The 15000-nt window shown below is 42.1% G+C and overlaps 1 protein-coding gene across 1 annotated transcript in view; it reads left to right on the forward strand.

Moving 5' to 3' along the window:
* arb2a (ARB2 cotranscriptional regulator A) overlaps positions 1-15000 on the forward strand; it is a 140211-nt gene that overhangs the window by 68704 nt on the left and 56507 nt on the right. The window lies entirely within an intron of this gene.

The raw sequence follows: 15000 nt of genomic DNA on the forward strand, positions 1-15000 counted from the left end.
AGACACAGCAGAGAGTTTGAACCTCACAGAATGAACAGTTCACAGGGGAGAGAGAAATAAAAGGCTTTAGATCGACGGCCTTTAGCTAAACAGGTCTACACTTTGTCTTTTACAGGTTAGTGTACGGTGATGGCTTCTATATGAGTCATGTTTGATTCTCTACTGTTTGTATTTACATGAGATGTTCTTCTTTAATCTGACCTTTACACAAACAGTCTGGAGACTCCAGAGTTTCAGGTGTAACCACAACTGTATGTCTCTTGTGATTGGCTGGGATCAATAATAATAATAATAATAATAATAATAAGTTATAGAGCACCTTTAGAGGAAAGATTACAAAGTGCTTTCACAGACTGGATTAATGAAAGTCAAAGCTGACAGTGGCTAACACTGTTTTCTCCAGTTTACTGTTACTGTTACAGAGATTATTCATCATGTGAGTGTTTGTTCATCTCTGTCAGAGCGATGAAAACTCATCTTCAGTGAAACTCACTGTAGTCTGAGGAGATACTGAGCTGTCAAACCATGATCAGGACGACTTTTCACAGGAGGCAGATTTTTGCCCAATAAGTTAATTTAATGATTTAAAGTAAGACCAGAGGAAGCTTGTGAACCACAGTTTGAGAACCATGGCTGTTTTTGGCTCATTCTAGTGTCTATTAGTGTGTGTGTATATAGGTATATAGGTATGTATGTATTAGCTGTATTACTCTTGCTTATGTGACCACTGCTGGTTTGTTAATCTGACAGATTACTGATACTTCTTGTATTATTTAGGACGTGCAGTGTGAGGAGGAGGAGTGAGGATGTGGGGGATTAAAGGTGGACACTTGTCCCAGAGGTGTTTTCAGGAATATCTTATTCTCTCTCTCTTTTTTTTTGTTTAGTATTTTGTAATTTTAATTTGGCTGCTAAATATTCATGCAGTGTTTTGTCCGTGACAGCTTCATAATCTCCTGGGCTTTGTGTGTGTGTGTGTGTGTGTGTGTGTGTTTAGAGGCTCTAACTGCTCTCTTTAATGTCATATCGCTGTCATGTGCGAAGCCTCTTGAATGTATGTGCACATACAGCAGATTCATGGTATGTGCTGCAGATAAGATCAAAACAAAGACTTGAAAGACCGCGGTGTTCTCGTTCACTTACAGACTGTTGGGCTGTACCATTGTCAGCTTTCCCCTGGAGGCCTTTCCAGCTTCAGTGTTCAAACTCCTTCACCTCCTTCAATATAACACATATTATTGTGTCGTATTGAAACACAACCACAGAAGTGTATTCATTAGTAATCTTCTTCAGTTTCCTGCACCTATATCTGCAAACTTACTAAAATAGTTTTTTTCTTTGTATAAATGTGATTTTGTCTTTAGGTTCATTATGTCCATGCAAAGTGTTCTACTGTAGACCACTGGTCACCAACGCTGTGCCTGCAGCACCTGCTCGTCCACAGGCGGCCATTAAGGCTCTAATAACAGCAAGAGTAAAGCAGTGGAACTCAGTGTTTTCAGTTGTTCCACATTCAGTTTTCTCCTCTCTGAGCTTCAGGTGTCACAGTCACGATGCTGTTCATAAAGATGCTGCTGAGTCAGGTCCACCTGACCTCTGTTATTAAGGCTTAATTATTGTTATTTACATGTTTGTAGTTTTACCTCATGGACATCAGCTGAAGGTTCCTCCGCTCACTTTGTTTTATTGTTTCTGTGTAAAACTAGACTTTTAGAAAATACTAGTCAACTTGTGAGTCCCTCTGTAGTTGGACTTTAACTAACTTACCCGTTCGTATTGATTTGTAGTTGAGTGTGTGTCAGAGTTGGACTCACGCTGACCCACACAGTTTTTACCCTAAGAATCCAAGTTCACAGAAGAATAAAACAACAGAGACAGAAATATTGAGACATTTAATACAGTTAATGCAATCAAATAAGGGTTAAAGTTAGCGCCCTAACCCTAACCTGCTCGCTCACCTCTGGTCTTAGACAGACTCATGCTTTTTCTTACTCATTATTCCTGTATTTTGCACACACACACACACACACACACACACACACACACACACACACACACACACACAGATACACACACCATCTAGTTAATTGAGGAGAAAGTGGTCCGGTGGGACAGGATGGGAGGTGTGTGTGTGAGCGTGTGTGTGTGTGTGTGTGTGAGCGTGTGTGAGCGTGTGTGCGTGTGTGTGTGTGTGTGTGTGTGTGTGTGTGTGTTGCAGGATGAGGCGTTTGACACATGAGCAGACCCAGAGAAAACAAGCCGTCTGTGGGTTAATTACTGCTCCCCTTTGCAGTTAATAAATACATTTCTGATCAAGCACATCAAAACGGCCCGTCATTAATTTCCCCTGCTCCCTCCCCGTGCTCCGGAGCATGTTAGCCCCTGTTTGGAGTGCTCAAGTGTTACACTGCAATTTGATTTCTTTTAAAACACTTTAGTGTGTGTATGCACTAATTAAAGATGGATGAAAGTGTGTGGATCTGCCTCTGAATGAGAGCGTGAGGGGGAAAGTGTAGCTTGTGCTGCAGAGGAAAGACCATCACTGTTATTCATCAGCTCACACTGAACACATCATCTCACTTCAGTGTTCTCTTCTCCTTCACTCAGACTCTTCTTCTTCTCTATGGAGTGTGGAGTCTGACGTGTGTTTTCATGCTTGTTCAGCCTGATCTTCTCTCTCTCCCTCAGCTCTATACTTTGAAAAGAGATATTTCACTGATAACAACACGACTGCCAGTCGAGACAGAAGACACAAACAATCCCACTCACCTGTACATTTGCTTAAAGCTGCCGTGCAGAAGTTCTATCGCCCCCTGTGGCCGCTTTAGTCCCTCTGCGTGTTTGTGTATGTAGATGTAACTCACCAGTATGACTTATGTTAAAGAGAGAAGAAGTGAGGGAAAGAAGAAGAACTCACAAAGAGCCGTGAGGGAAAACACTGGAGACTAAAATTCTAATGTTTGATCTAAACAGGAAGTGAAAGAGAATTAAACACATTAATATTCACAGATAAAGTGTCATGAAAGTAAACCAGTGCTTAATATAAGTCAGTGAGGTTCGTTGAGTTACGAATGATAGAAAACAAATCAATAATAATACTGTGAGCGTATACGTGGTGTTTGTTGACGACAGGTGGGCTAACCCTGAGCTAACCTTCTCATGCTCAGTGAAGAAGGAGCTCTGTGATTGGACAGGACAGAGGTCAGCATCATATAAGGGCTGATGTAAGAATGCATCTGTGCTGAGAAACCAGCTGCTGAAACAGTGTTACAGAGTTGTGAAGTGACCTCTATGTATAATATGTAGAGTATGTAGTATAAGTAGTATATATATACTACACACAGTATATAAACTGTACAGAGCAAATGATCCGTCTGTGCACTTTGAGGATCGTACCATCTGTTTCAATCTATAACAGATACATTCTCTCAGACGTCCTTCAGTGTGTGTGTGTCTGTCTGTCTGTGTGTGTGTGTGTGCGTGCGTGTCTGCGTGTGTGTGTTGTGGATAAGCGTCAGATGTGGGAAGAGAAGACATGCTTGAGGTGAGACAGACAGATACCGAGGATTTCTTCACTCCTTGTGGACTTCATCGTTACTGGTGTGTGTGTGTGTGTGTGTGTAGAGTGAAACACTGCTGGCTGAATCAGAATGAGTCAGAGAAGTTTGTTTTACATCGCTGAGACTTAAGAAGTGATTAAATTGTAGAGATGACTTCTTGATGATAGTGTTTCTTATTTGGTGTCTGATTTAACTCACTGTGTTCAGATCTGTGTCTCTGACATTTGTCTGTACAGCTTCAGCACTGACCTGGACTGACATCACTGCACTGACCACACTGAAAAAGAATGTTCGTAAATACAGGACATATTTTCTGAAGCTGTGCTTATAATATCATTTGGTAAAAATACTTTTCTTTCTGAAATAAAAGTGTCAGCAGACAACACTGAAGTGTTGGAGGTTTGTTTGTCAGTTTCCTCTGTGCTGTCAGTGTAGACGTAACAAAGTCTTCTGATTGGCAGAAACAACAGATATTGATCTTTGTGAATCAGTGTGTAACAAACGTCTGTTACATTCAAAACTATTGTCAATGCTGCTTCAGTGGGAAAGGATTTGTTTATGTCGAGACAGACGGACAGACATTAATATATAATAATAATAATGCTAATAAAGCAGCTGCTGTGCTGTATACACACACATGTTCTGTCAGTTACACTGTTTGTGTTGATGAAGCCCAAACAGAGGCAGAATGATCAATAATCTGCACCTCTGCAGTCATAATCCTGCTGCACAGGAGATTATTCTCCCTAAACTCTGTTGTATTTAAAGTGTGTATCTGAAAATGATCTTAAAGCAGCAGATCAACCTTCACCTGAGTTCATCATCACAAGAGAGACTCACTTTAATTTGTTGACAGAATCATCTCAGCACAGTGAACATGTCCTCACACAGGCTCGTCTGCTGTTGTCTGCACATATCTGCTGCCTCTGAAACTATGATGGAGACGAGAGAAGGTTTGTTTTCATCTCAAGGTTCTCCAGAGCTACAGGGGAAGTGATTCACCAAGAGTGCAGTTTCCTGTGTGCATGTGTCTGTATCTGTAAGTGCACATGTGTCCTATGAGGCTGTTGCTTGAATGTGGAAAAGCTGTTTCCGTCATGGTACGGTCCAGTTTGGACGAGAACAGTATCTTTACTTTGATGGACACGTAGCGTGTCGTTATACTGGTGTGATATTGAACACCAGACAATGATTGTCAAAGTGTTCTCTCATGGTTTCTAGACTCATCTATGTCATTTAGTGGTGTTTATCATGGCCACCTATAGGTGGCGCACCATTTCCGGACCTACTGTCATGATGGGGTTCATGAGAGTTAAGTGAAGGGAGAACAGAGCACCCCTGATGAAGTGATCTAAGCAAGGTGCTTAAGCTAGCATCGTTAGCGAGATGCTAACGCTAATCAGAATCATAAACAAGTTTATTGACAGAGAGGTTTGCGTCTCCTATGAATTAGCTTTGGTCACTGATGGTATGGTTTCATACAGTTATGGTACAGAAAAACAGAGGTAGTGTAGTCATGTGTAGTGACAGCAGTTATGCTAGCTCAGGTCTTCTCTGTAGTGTTCAACGTGGATGCTAAAAGATCGGTGGCTAAGCTAACGTGTGGTTATTGGAACATTTATGTAAGTAAACCAATAATTGTAATAATATTTTACAGTTATTAGTACAAAAAATGTTAGTATACATTATATGCTACAGTTGAAAAGATAAATATTGATTCTTTAAAAACATAAATATAGCTCTACAAAGGTAAATAAGTCTATATTAAAATGTAAGTTCATGATGGATTTGACCAATAATTGTGTCATGGTAAGATATTTCTATTGGATATATATACATGGTCACTTACAACAATTAGAATACTGTATATCTGCAACTGGGTGTATATATGTATGTATATATATATATCTATATATATATATATAGATATATATAGATATATATATATATCTATATATAGATAGATATAGTGAAGTGAAAGTAGTATGAGGTCATGTGATGAACAGAGATATAGTAGTAATGGTAAGTTTTCTGCACTCTGTGTGTAGATTGATTTTTTGCCAGATTAAGGAATGGACGGAGAAGAAGAAGAGCTCTATTTTTGTATTTAATTTTCATTTATTGTAAGTTTATTTTTGTGAGACAATAAGATAAGTAAGAATGTGAGTGTCAGTAATGTGGCACGTTTAAGTATTGAGCTCTTCATATAACACAATACTGATTTAGTGACGTTTGTGGGTGGAGTCAGTCTAACTGTACCATACCATTTTTTCTCTGGTACCAAAGAACAGAACGGTTGTGGCTGGTTATTTGTTGGTGCTGTTCCTCATGCACTGACTGAACTGAACCAAACCAAAGCGTTCCAGTCAGTGCAAACACGGCTAATGATGCTGAGCAGAAGCAGCTTGTTGGAGAGCAGCTATTAGAGCCGTGTTATAGGAGCAGAGCAGGAGAGGTGATGATAAATGGCTGAGGCGCACTAGCAGAAATTAGTGGAGCCGTATGCAAAGCTGTGGCATTTTGTTTGATGTGAAACAAAAGGACCACCATGACAAAAGTGTCTGGCAGCCTGCACAGCAGGGCAGCAGCCCTCAGGACATGCACCATCTCCACTGATGGAGAGAGTGTGTGTGATAATGCATGCATATCATGCATGGGCCTGTTTTCTAGTCCTGTCTATATTGTGTATATTATCCCTCTCTGTGTTTTGTGCTCCACTCGTAATGACAGACAATGCCGAGCCCTTTGTAAACCCAGAGGAAAAAAAGAAGCATGGCTGGTTCCTCAGTGCAGCTACAGCATATTTGCTCTATTAAGCAGCTGAAATATAGACGTCTAATTTCTTTGTGAATGAATAGGCGTCTTAGAGAGCGGCTCTCCTCTTAACATAAGGATGTAAATTGAACTGTTTAAATGTCACAGCGAGCAGGCTGATTTGATTTGAATTGATTTGCTTGTTTCTGGAAAGAAAAAAAAGACTTTCTTTGGCAAACCTTAGCTGCGCTGGCTGCCACAGATAGACCAAGGTCTTTCTTTGCACCTCAACAGCACATTGTGGGGCTTCTGAATTCTTCTATCTGCTGTGATTATGTACAAATGGCCTTCATTTGCCATCCATTTCAAAGCTGTAGTGCTGCATTGTGACGAGAGGCAGATGACGCAGACCAAATTACAGCGGGTTTGCTGCCTGAAAAGGATCCTCGCACAATAGGCTTTGTGAAGTATTCCCTTCAATACGTGGCCATTATCCTCACCTTTGTTGGTGTTTCTCTCAATGTTTCAAGACCATCTTTGGTTTCTAGATTACATTTGTAGTGTTGAGGTTTGAAAATACTTTACTCTTCTGTCTCACACACTGTTCTTCACTATCTAGAGACATTGATTCTGTGTCTGGGTTTTTTTTTTGTGTTTTTTTTTTACTATTAATGTCTTGTTTTATTCCGAACATAAACACAGTCTGTTGTTGTTCATGGTTCATTACTTTCACAGAGAAGCTGGTGTCTTTCTGTCCGTCTGTGAGCAGCATAACTAGGAAGGACGGATTTAGATGAAATGTTCTGTTATGATACAAACAGGAAATGATTAGATTTTGTCGATAATGTGGTTTGGATTTCAGGGATGTCTTTTAAACGTTAGTTAATTTTGCGAGTATTGACTGTGGGAAACTGAGCGGCCTTGGCAGAGTTTAGTGCTTCCTCTGCTTGTGTTGTGTCTATACTTCCTGTTCCTCTTAAAGATAGAACATGTGACATTATTTGAATTAAAATAAAGAAAAAAAAAACACTTAAATCCACATAAATCTGTTGTTATTCAGCTGTTTCCCCACCAAACATGAGGTGACCACAGAAGAACAAGGACCAACATGTGCAGTTATCAGAAACACCTGAGTGCTGCAGCGTGGACGCTCCCTCAGTCGTGACCCCAGGGTCTTAGTGTTGGTGGTGTTTCTGCTCTCAGTTGATATTAAACAGCAGCTGCATGACGTTTGTGTGCAGCTGTATGTGATGGCAGTAACTTCTGTTAGTTAGTGAGTGTGTTCTCTTTTGATTTTGCATTATATTGTGTGCATTTGTCACCTGTAGATCATGACTGCACATTCTTAATGACATCATGTTAACTTGTAACCGGAGGGTTGCACGTTCAAATCCCAGGACGTGTCGTAGATGTTCCCCAGACACAGAGAGAAGCTGCCCACTGCTCCTCTGCTCGGCTGAGAGTGACTTCTATTTTCTATTTAATTATACTTTGATTCCATTCTGCAGACAAATCTCTGCCCGGACAAATCTCACCATTTTTGGCGACTTCATCAAACGAGCTCCTCTATTACTGTTTTGATTGAGATATCCCCACTGGCAGAAATGATGTGCTGCGCCTTTAACTCAAGTTGTTTGATAATATTTCAAAAAAACGCCTGGACCCAAAAGGCAGAACGAACTGGCTTCACTTGGCGAGAATACAGAGTAAAGCACATCTGTCCTGCTATCTTTTCATCCTCAGATTTCTTGGTACATCACTCAGCAACAACAATGGAGCGGCTTGTTATTCTGAAGTTATTGATGAACAAAATGAACAAAATCTCTGTGAGTCTGTGATTTGTCCCTGTTGAAACAGGGGAAAACATACATTTTCATGCCTGTACCAACGACTCAGCTTATAACCATCTTCTATGAAGACCACGGTGATCAGCTGACGCTTCCTCTCTTTTTCACTGAATAACTGCAGTGATTGAGTGCAGTGATGGAGGTTGTGGTGAAGGGCTGTGGACTGTTGAGAGTCGCTCTCAGGGAAGTGATTCACCTTGTGTTCAGTGTTTTAACAGCTGCTTCCCCTGAACTTTGATTCACGAGTGCTGCAGGTAACGCTTCATAGAAAACACTGGTGATTCAATACGAGTTTGACAAACTTTTGTTTTTATAATGAACTGTTCGGGGTTAAAAAGGTCACGCGAGACATAACCAACAACCAAGGGCAAATCAAGGCTTTTATTTCAGTGTGTGTGTGTGTGTGTGTGTGTGTGTGTGTGTGTGTGTGCGTGTGCGTGTGCGTGTGTGTGTGTGTGTCTGTAGCTCTCACCTGGAGCTCTGACACTGCAGTGTTCAGTAACGCTTCAGGATAACTGGCAGCATAGAAAAACCCATCTTTCTTTATGTGTCTTTTAGTGCTTCTGCAGCGAGTCCATATATATTATATATATTTCTCGCTGCTCTCCGTGGTCGTACACTGCTGTCTGTCTTACAGCTGTCTGTCTTACTGCTGTCTGTCTGTCTTACTGCTGTCTGTCTTACAGCTGTCTGTCTTACAGCTGTCTGTCTTCGTCTTGTGTCGCGGTAAAGAAACCACGTCTCTGCCGTTACTCGTGCACATAATTAAGTCACGCACAACTCGTAATTGGTCTCTTTGCAGATCTGAAATGGATAAGACATTTTTAGATTCCAGTGTATAAAGATACAAGAGAACTGTCACTTGTTAATATTCAGTAGCTTCACTGCTTTTGTCTGACCATTGATGGATTTCAATGACCAAGCACGCTTTCACCAGGTCATCACACTCCTTCTCCTTCCTTCCTCAAAACACTCGGCCGTTGCCATGGTGACGTAATTGAAAATCATTACATCTCAAATAAGTATTGTTGAGGTGACTATTCATAAGTCTCTCACCTTTTTGTCTTCCTGTTTTTTTTCTCTCCCTCTCCAGTGAAAAGGAAGTGTAAAATCCATCTGTCCTCAGTGCATCATTGTGCTCAGGCTCTTTCTAATCTCTCTTGTCCTGCTCCTCCACCTCCTCCTGCTCCTCCACCTCCTCCTGCTCCTCCACCTCCTCCTGCTCCTCCACCTCCTCCTCCTCCTCCTCTTCCAAGCATGGTCTCTCTTTTTTTTTTTGCCACTTTTATGATATAAGAAACCATGCTAGTTGAAGTTCATTTGAGTTCAGTGAAATCTTGTGGGATTCATCATTACATATTTACTGTCTGAGGCTGATCTTGCTGTAAGGTTCTACCCTGGTCCCATTGATCTTAGTGCGCATGTTCACTCCTGAGGTTACGGGACGTGCTTCCATTTGCATAAGGCCCTGGGCAAGGTTCTTTCCACCATTGATTGGCCTGTCCATGAGCGCCCCGTGCCTTCTCACATTGATCACTTTGTTTTTTCCCGGAGACAGTGTTACTCAGAGTTCAGCTGCTGCTCCGGCACATCACACCTGCCCGAGGAAGAGAGAGGGAGAGAGAGAGTAGGAGTCAGAGGGCGGTGATGGAAAGGTTTGGAGCTAATATCTTCATATTTCTCAATACTTTTCATTAAAATTTAGACACTCGTGTAAAAATAAAATCAATTCCAGTTTTCACCTCCTGCCGCCTCCGTGTCCTTACACCTTCAGTTTGAAACAATGCAGTGAGCTGCAGCTCTGGTGTTTTAGACGTTACACACATTATAACACAGGAAACATGTGATCATCTTCTTTTTGATTCCACAACATCACTGTTATATATATATATATATTTAGCTCTAATGGTTGAGCCTCAAACAGCACATGCACAAATAAACAGTATACATATATTCAGTATATATATATATATATATATATATATATATAAATATATATGAAATATATATATATATGTATATATATATATGTATATATATATATATATATATATATATGTATATATATATATATATGTATATATATATATATATATATGTATGTATATATATATATGTATATATATATATATGTATATATATATATATTTCATTAGTTATTGCAGTTTTCATGGTCAAATCACTGAGGTCTTTGTAAAACCACGTCCTTCATTTGATCATTACATGAATCCTTATATGTTGTGTGTTGTTTTTTTTTTGCACACGTTTCATTGTGTGTGTTTTTACGGCATGGCGTCAGCGGCGGCGTAAAGGCTCAGACTCCCATGATGCACCTCTTCCTTCTCTTTGTTCTGCGTGGTGAAAGCAGCGTGCGGCTTTGTCTGCCTCGGTCTCTGCTCGTCGCCTCGGAGGCAAGGTCTCTCTCTCTCTCTCTCTGTCCTGTACTCCTGTAAAACTCACTCACTCACTCACTCACTCACTCACTCACTCACTCACTCATTCACTCTTTCATTCACTCGTTCACTCCACTGTTCCCGTTGGACTCCATGTTCCATGTGTTCTGTTGTTCTGTTCCTCTCTCGCTGCATTTGTTGTGTTTCACATTCTCCTCTTAATTCGTAATGAAACTCGCTCACTCTTTCTTTCTCCCCCCCCCCCCACACACACACTTTCACCCCCCCCCCCCCCCCCCCCCCAGTTGTTTCCAGTGTCACTCCTCACCCTCAGGAGCTGATGTGATGTTTCTCCTCCTCACATTAGCTTCACTCCTTCATTTCATTCTAAACCATCGACACTCACTGACCTGACTTTATGTATATTTTCATGTTTCTAACAAATCTCTCTCAATTCCTGAGGTTATGTTGTTTATTTGTTTGTGCCAAATCTCTAAATGGAAAAAAATCCAAAGTCCAAATAGTAAATTATTTCTCTTTGAGATATCGTGTTTTTAAAATGCAGGTTTTCAATACTTTAGAAAACACTTTCACTCTTCGTCTTTGTTCAGTTTCTCAGTTCTTAACGTCACTGTGTGTGTGTGTGTGTGTGTGTGTGTGTGTGTGTGTGTGTGTGTGTGTGTGTGTGTGTGTGTGTGTGTGTGTGTGTGTGTGTGTGTGTGTGTGTGTGTGTGTGTGTGTGTGTGTGTGTGTGTGTGTGTGTGTGTGTCAGCTGGTTACGACCTCGTCACCTTCAGCAGAGACAGAATAGCAGCGTCTGACGTGATCTTTGAATGTGGGGATGAGGATGATGAGGATGAGGATGATGATGACATGTTGACAGCTCAAATGAATCACTCGTCACACGTCATCCCCCCCCCCCCCTCTCCCCCCTCCCTCCTTGTTAATTCTGCCATAAGAATGCACAGAATAAGAGGATTGTGAGGACATATGTGGCTGCACATTGTCACTCTGGCATCACTTGAATTTCACTCGTCTCCAGTTGAACTTTCTCTCTGTGAATGAGTCTGAGGCTCTGAAAGGAGGGAAAGTGTTGTTTTGTGAAAAGCTGTGAGGTTCATCGAGGTTCATCGAGGCAGACCCTGGAGCAAATGTCAGTGAACTCACTGACTCTAGGGTTGAAGTTTAAATCCTCTTTCCTCCTCTGTTTCTCTGTGTTGTAAAGTCTTGTGTCTCCATCCTCCGACGCCTCCTTCACTCTCTTCTCTCTCTGTCTTTCACTGCCTTTAAACTTCACTGAATGGCTTGGTTGGTATTCTGTGCTGTTGTTTCCCTCCAAACACCAGGGTCACAGCATTGTTTTAGAGACTCTGTGCAGAATTCTTCAGCGCGGCAGCTTCACCTGCAGAATCTGCAGCGTTTGTGTCTCAGTGTTTGGAGAAAACACAAGGATGCAGTTGATGTTAAAGAGAAAAACAAAACCAGACCGAGCTGCAGTTTTCTCACCCTCACACTGATCTAATCCCAACTCTGTAGCCTTTGATACTCATGGAAAACCCAGTTTGAATCCACGATGTGGAGTGCTGTGTTTTAGTTATGTACCTGTAGTAAAACATATTTAATTTTTGAAGCCCAGAAAGCTGACAGTGAAAAGAGATGAACTGTTTTATGTGCCATTTTAAGGCTTTATGTGCTGTGAAATACGACGGCGGCTACGAAAGAGCAAGGAGGAGGAAGGAGGAAGGAGGTAGAGTGAGGAAGCGAGGAGAGGAAGAGAGAGACTGCTGGTGAGGAAGAGTCTGAAGTCTTTGCTGCTGAATGTGAAAACTCAGTGAAGGAAGTCGACGTTTCATAGTGAGAGAGAATATGAAGCTCGATGTCCGAGGAAAATGGAAAACACACAAAGATTTGCACAGATTTAAAAAAAAAAAGAAAAGAAAAGAAAGTCCATTCATGTTTGTGAGAATGTCCATTTTGCTCCATTTCTTCAGCAGTAAGCGTTTAAATGGTCACTCATTAGTGAAGACTCATTTGTCATGTTCACATCACTTAGTGTGTGTGTGGCTCTTTTTCTGGCATAATCACTGACCTTGTCAGGACCAGTCGTCGTCATAGAGACCAAAAGAAACTGCTCGTAATGAAGCAGAAGAAGCTTAAGTTTAGACTGAGTTTGTTTATTGAAATGAGTGCAGTGTCCTTACAAGAATGGTGGTGTGTGTGTGTGTGTGTGTCCCTGTCACAGTGTGTGTGTGACATATATATATATATATATATATATATATTCTGCCTTCCTATTAGACGTCTTCACATCTTCACAGTCGTTCCTCAGTGACATCAGCTGTCACACATGGTCCGTCTCTTCTTTTTCGCTCTCTCACCCTGGAATATTAAAAACATCTTGGTCATGTCAGACATCCTTTAACCCCCCCCCCCCACACACACACACCAGTTAACATGTACGATAACCCCCCCCCCCCCCCTCAGTGTCCTGATGTCACTGCCCTCCACCTCTGCTCCTCCTGCTCCTCCTGTGTGACAGCACTTCATCCTCTTCACCTCTTGCTCCCTTCATGTGTTTGTGTGTTTGTGTGTTGTGTGTTTGTGTGTTTGTGTGTCCTCACTCGCGCTCATGCTCGGTTGATTTGGTCTGATTTCTCTTTGATGAAAACACTAGGGGGCACTGCCTGTCCTTTGTTCCCTTAGCAGGATTTGATGCATGTGTATTTTTTTTTTGTATGCATGTGTGTGTTCGTGTGTGTGTGTGTGTGTGTTCACGTTTGTGTTTGTGTTTTTGTTCAAAAGCACCCCCTGCCCCCCCGTCTGTAATGGATCTGCATTCAGACGGACAGGAAGACAGCAGGTCTCTGGTGGTGACCAGGGTTAGTCCACACACACACGCACGCACGCACGCACGCACGCACGCACGCACACACACACACACACACGCACACACACAGTGTTTGGTCAGCCCTGGGGTTTGGGTTAATGAAAAGGTCTTGGACCTTCAGAGGAGCGACAGTCGTCTCACAGACACCTCTGCTCACCTCCAGCCCTCTGAGACCCTCTCTCTGTCCGTGACAGCCAAACCCCACCACCTCCACCACCTCCACCACCCCCATCACCCCCATCACCCCCCAGGGTCAGGCCTCGTCGTGTGGCTGTGGCCCGGTGGTCACCAGAAACACAGCTCACCCAGCGTGGCTTTACAACAGCGGTGGATAAAGTCAGAGTGTTGGTGTTATTGAGGGTAAAGAGAGAGAGAGAGATTCTCTCAGTGATTTAGACGACAGAGGAATGAAGGACGTCCTCAGCAGTTGTCGACTGAGCTCAGTCCACTCGTCTTTTACCGTCTTTGCTGAGAACTGCGATTGTTTTTGAAAAAAGAAAACTCCAGAAAAGAATTATTGATTTGTTGTGCTATCTTTTTTTTTTTTTTTTTTTGTTAATAATAATAAGCAGACAGCTGATGAGGGATGTTTGATGGTGCTAATTGGCAGTGTGTGGTTGGCAGTGGGCTGGGGGATTGGGCGAAGTGAAGCGCTGCTATTGTTTGGAAGGTGTCAACGCCGAGCAAGAACAAAGAGGACGGCAGCAGGAATGTGCTGTGCTCGCCTATCAATGTGCTGAATGCACACACTTATAAATATATATTATATATGTATGAATGCACACGTGGATGTCCGTCCACACACACAGCACGTTACCTGGAGTCGTACACCAGCCTCACACACACACACACACACACACAGACAAACAGCCTGAAAATGACAAGATAATCACCACATTCAAACTTACCTTCAGCTGAGGGTGAGTGTCTCTCTCTCTCTCTCTCTCTCTCTCTCTCTGAGACAAACTAATAAATATCCTGTTTTCTTTTCAAAGCTTCACCACTGAAGGCCCTGATTAGCATACGCTGACAAAGACCTGACAGAGGTGTAATAGTTAAAAAGGTAATTTGACTACAAGTAGGAGTTTGGGTGGAGAAAAGGGTCAGTGTGCCTGCCCCCCCCCCCCCCCCCCCCACACACACACACACACACACACACACACCCCCCCGCCCCATCTGCCGTTCTCTTTAATGGTTTATTCACGCTTTTTCGAGGACTTTTTGCATGATTGACTGACAAGGTCTTTTTCGGAAATAGCATCTTCAGTAATGAGAAATAATTGACTCCCTAATCAAAAAAAGGCTTCATGGAATCCACAAACCCAACTGTAATCTTCTGTGGCATTTCCCGCAGAACTGACAGTCCTCATCGCTCCGGGCTCTATACCACTTTGATTTAATTGCTTTTTTTATAAGATTAATAATATTCTTTATACCGTGTTGGCTGTGTATGGTCCGTGTGTGTGTGTGTGTGTGTGTGTATGATCCGTGTGTGTGTGTGTGTGTGTGTGTGTGGCCACGCTCTTCTCTCAGGCTTTGTTTTTAATCAACAATATCAC

This window comes from Microchirus variegatus (assembly GCF_963457635.1).
Source record: "Microchirus variegatus genome assembly, chromosome: 17".
NCBI lineage: Eukaryota > Metazoa > Chordata > Actinopteri > Pleuronectiformes > Soleidae > Microchirus > Microchirus variegatus.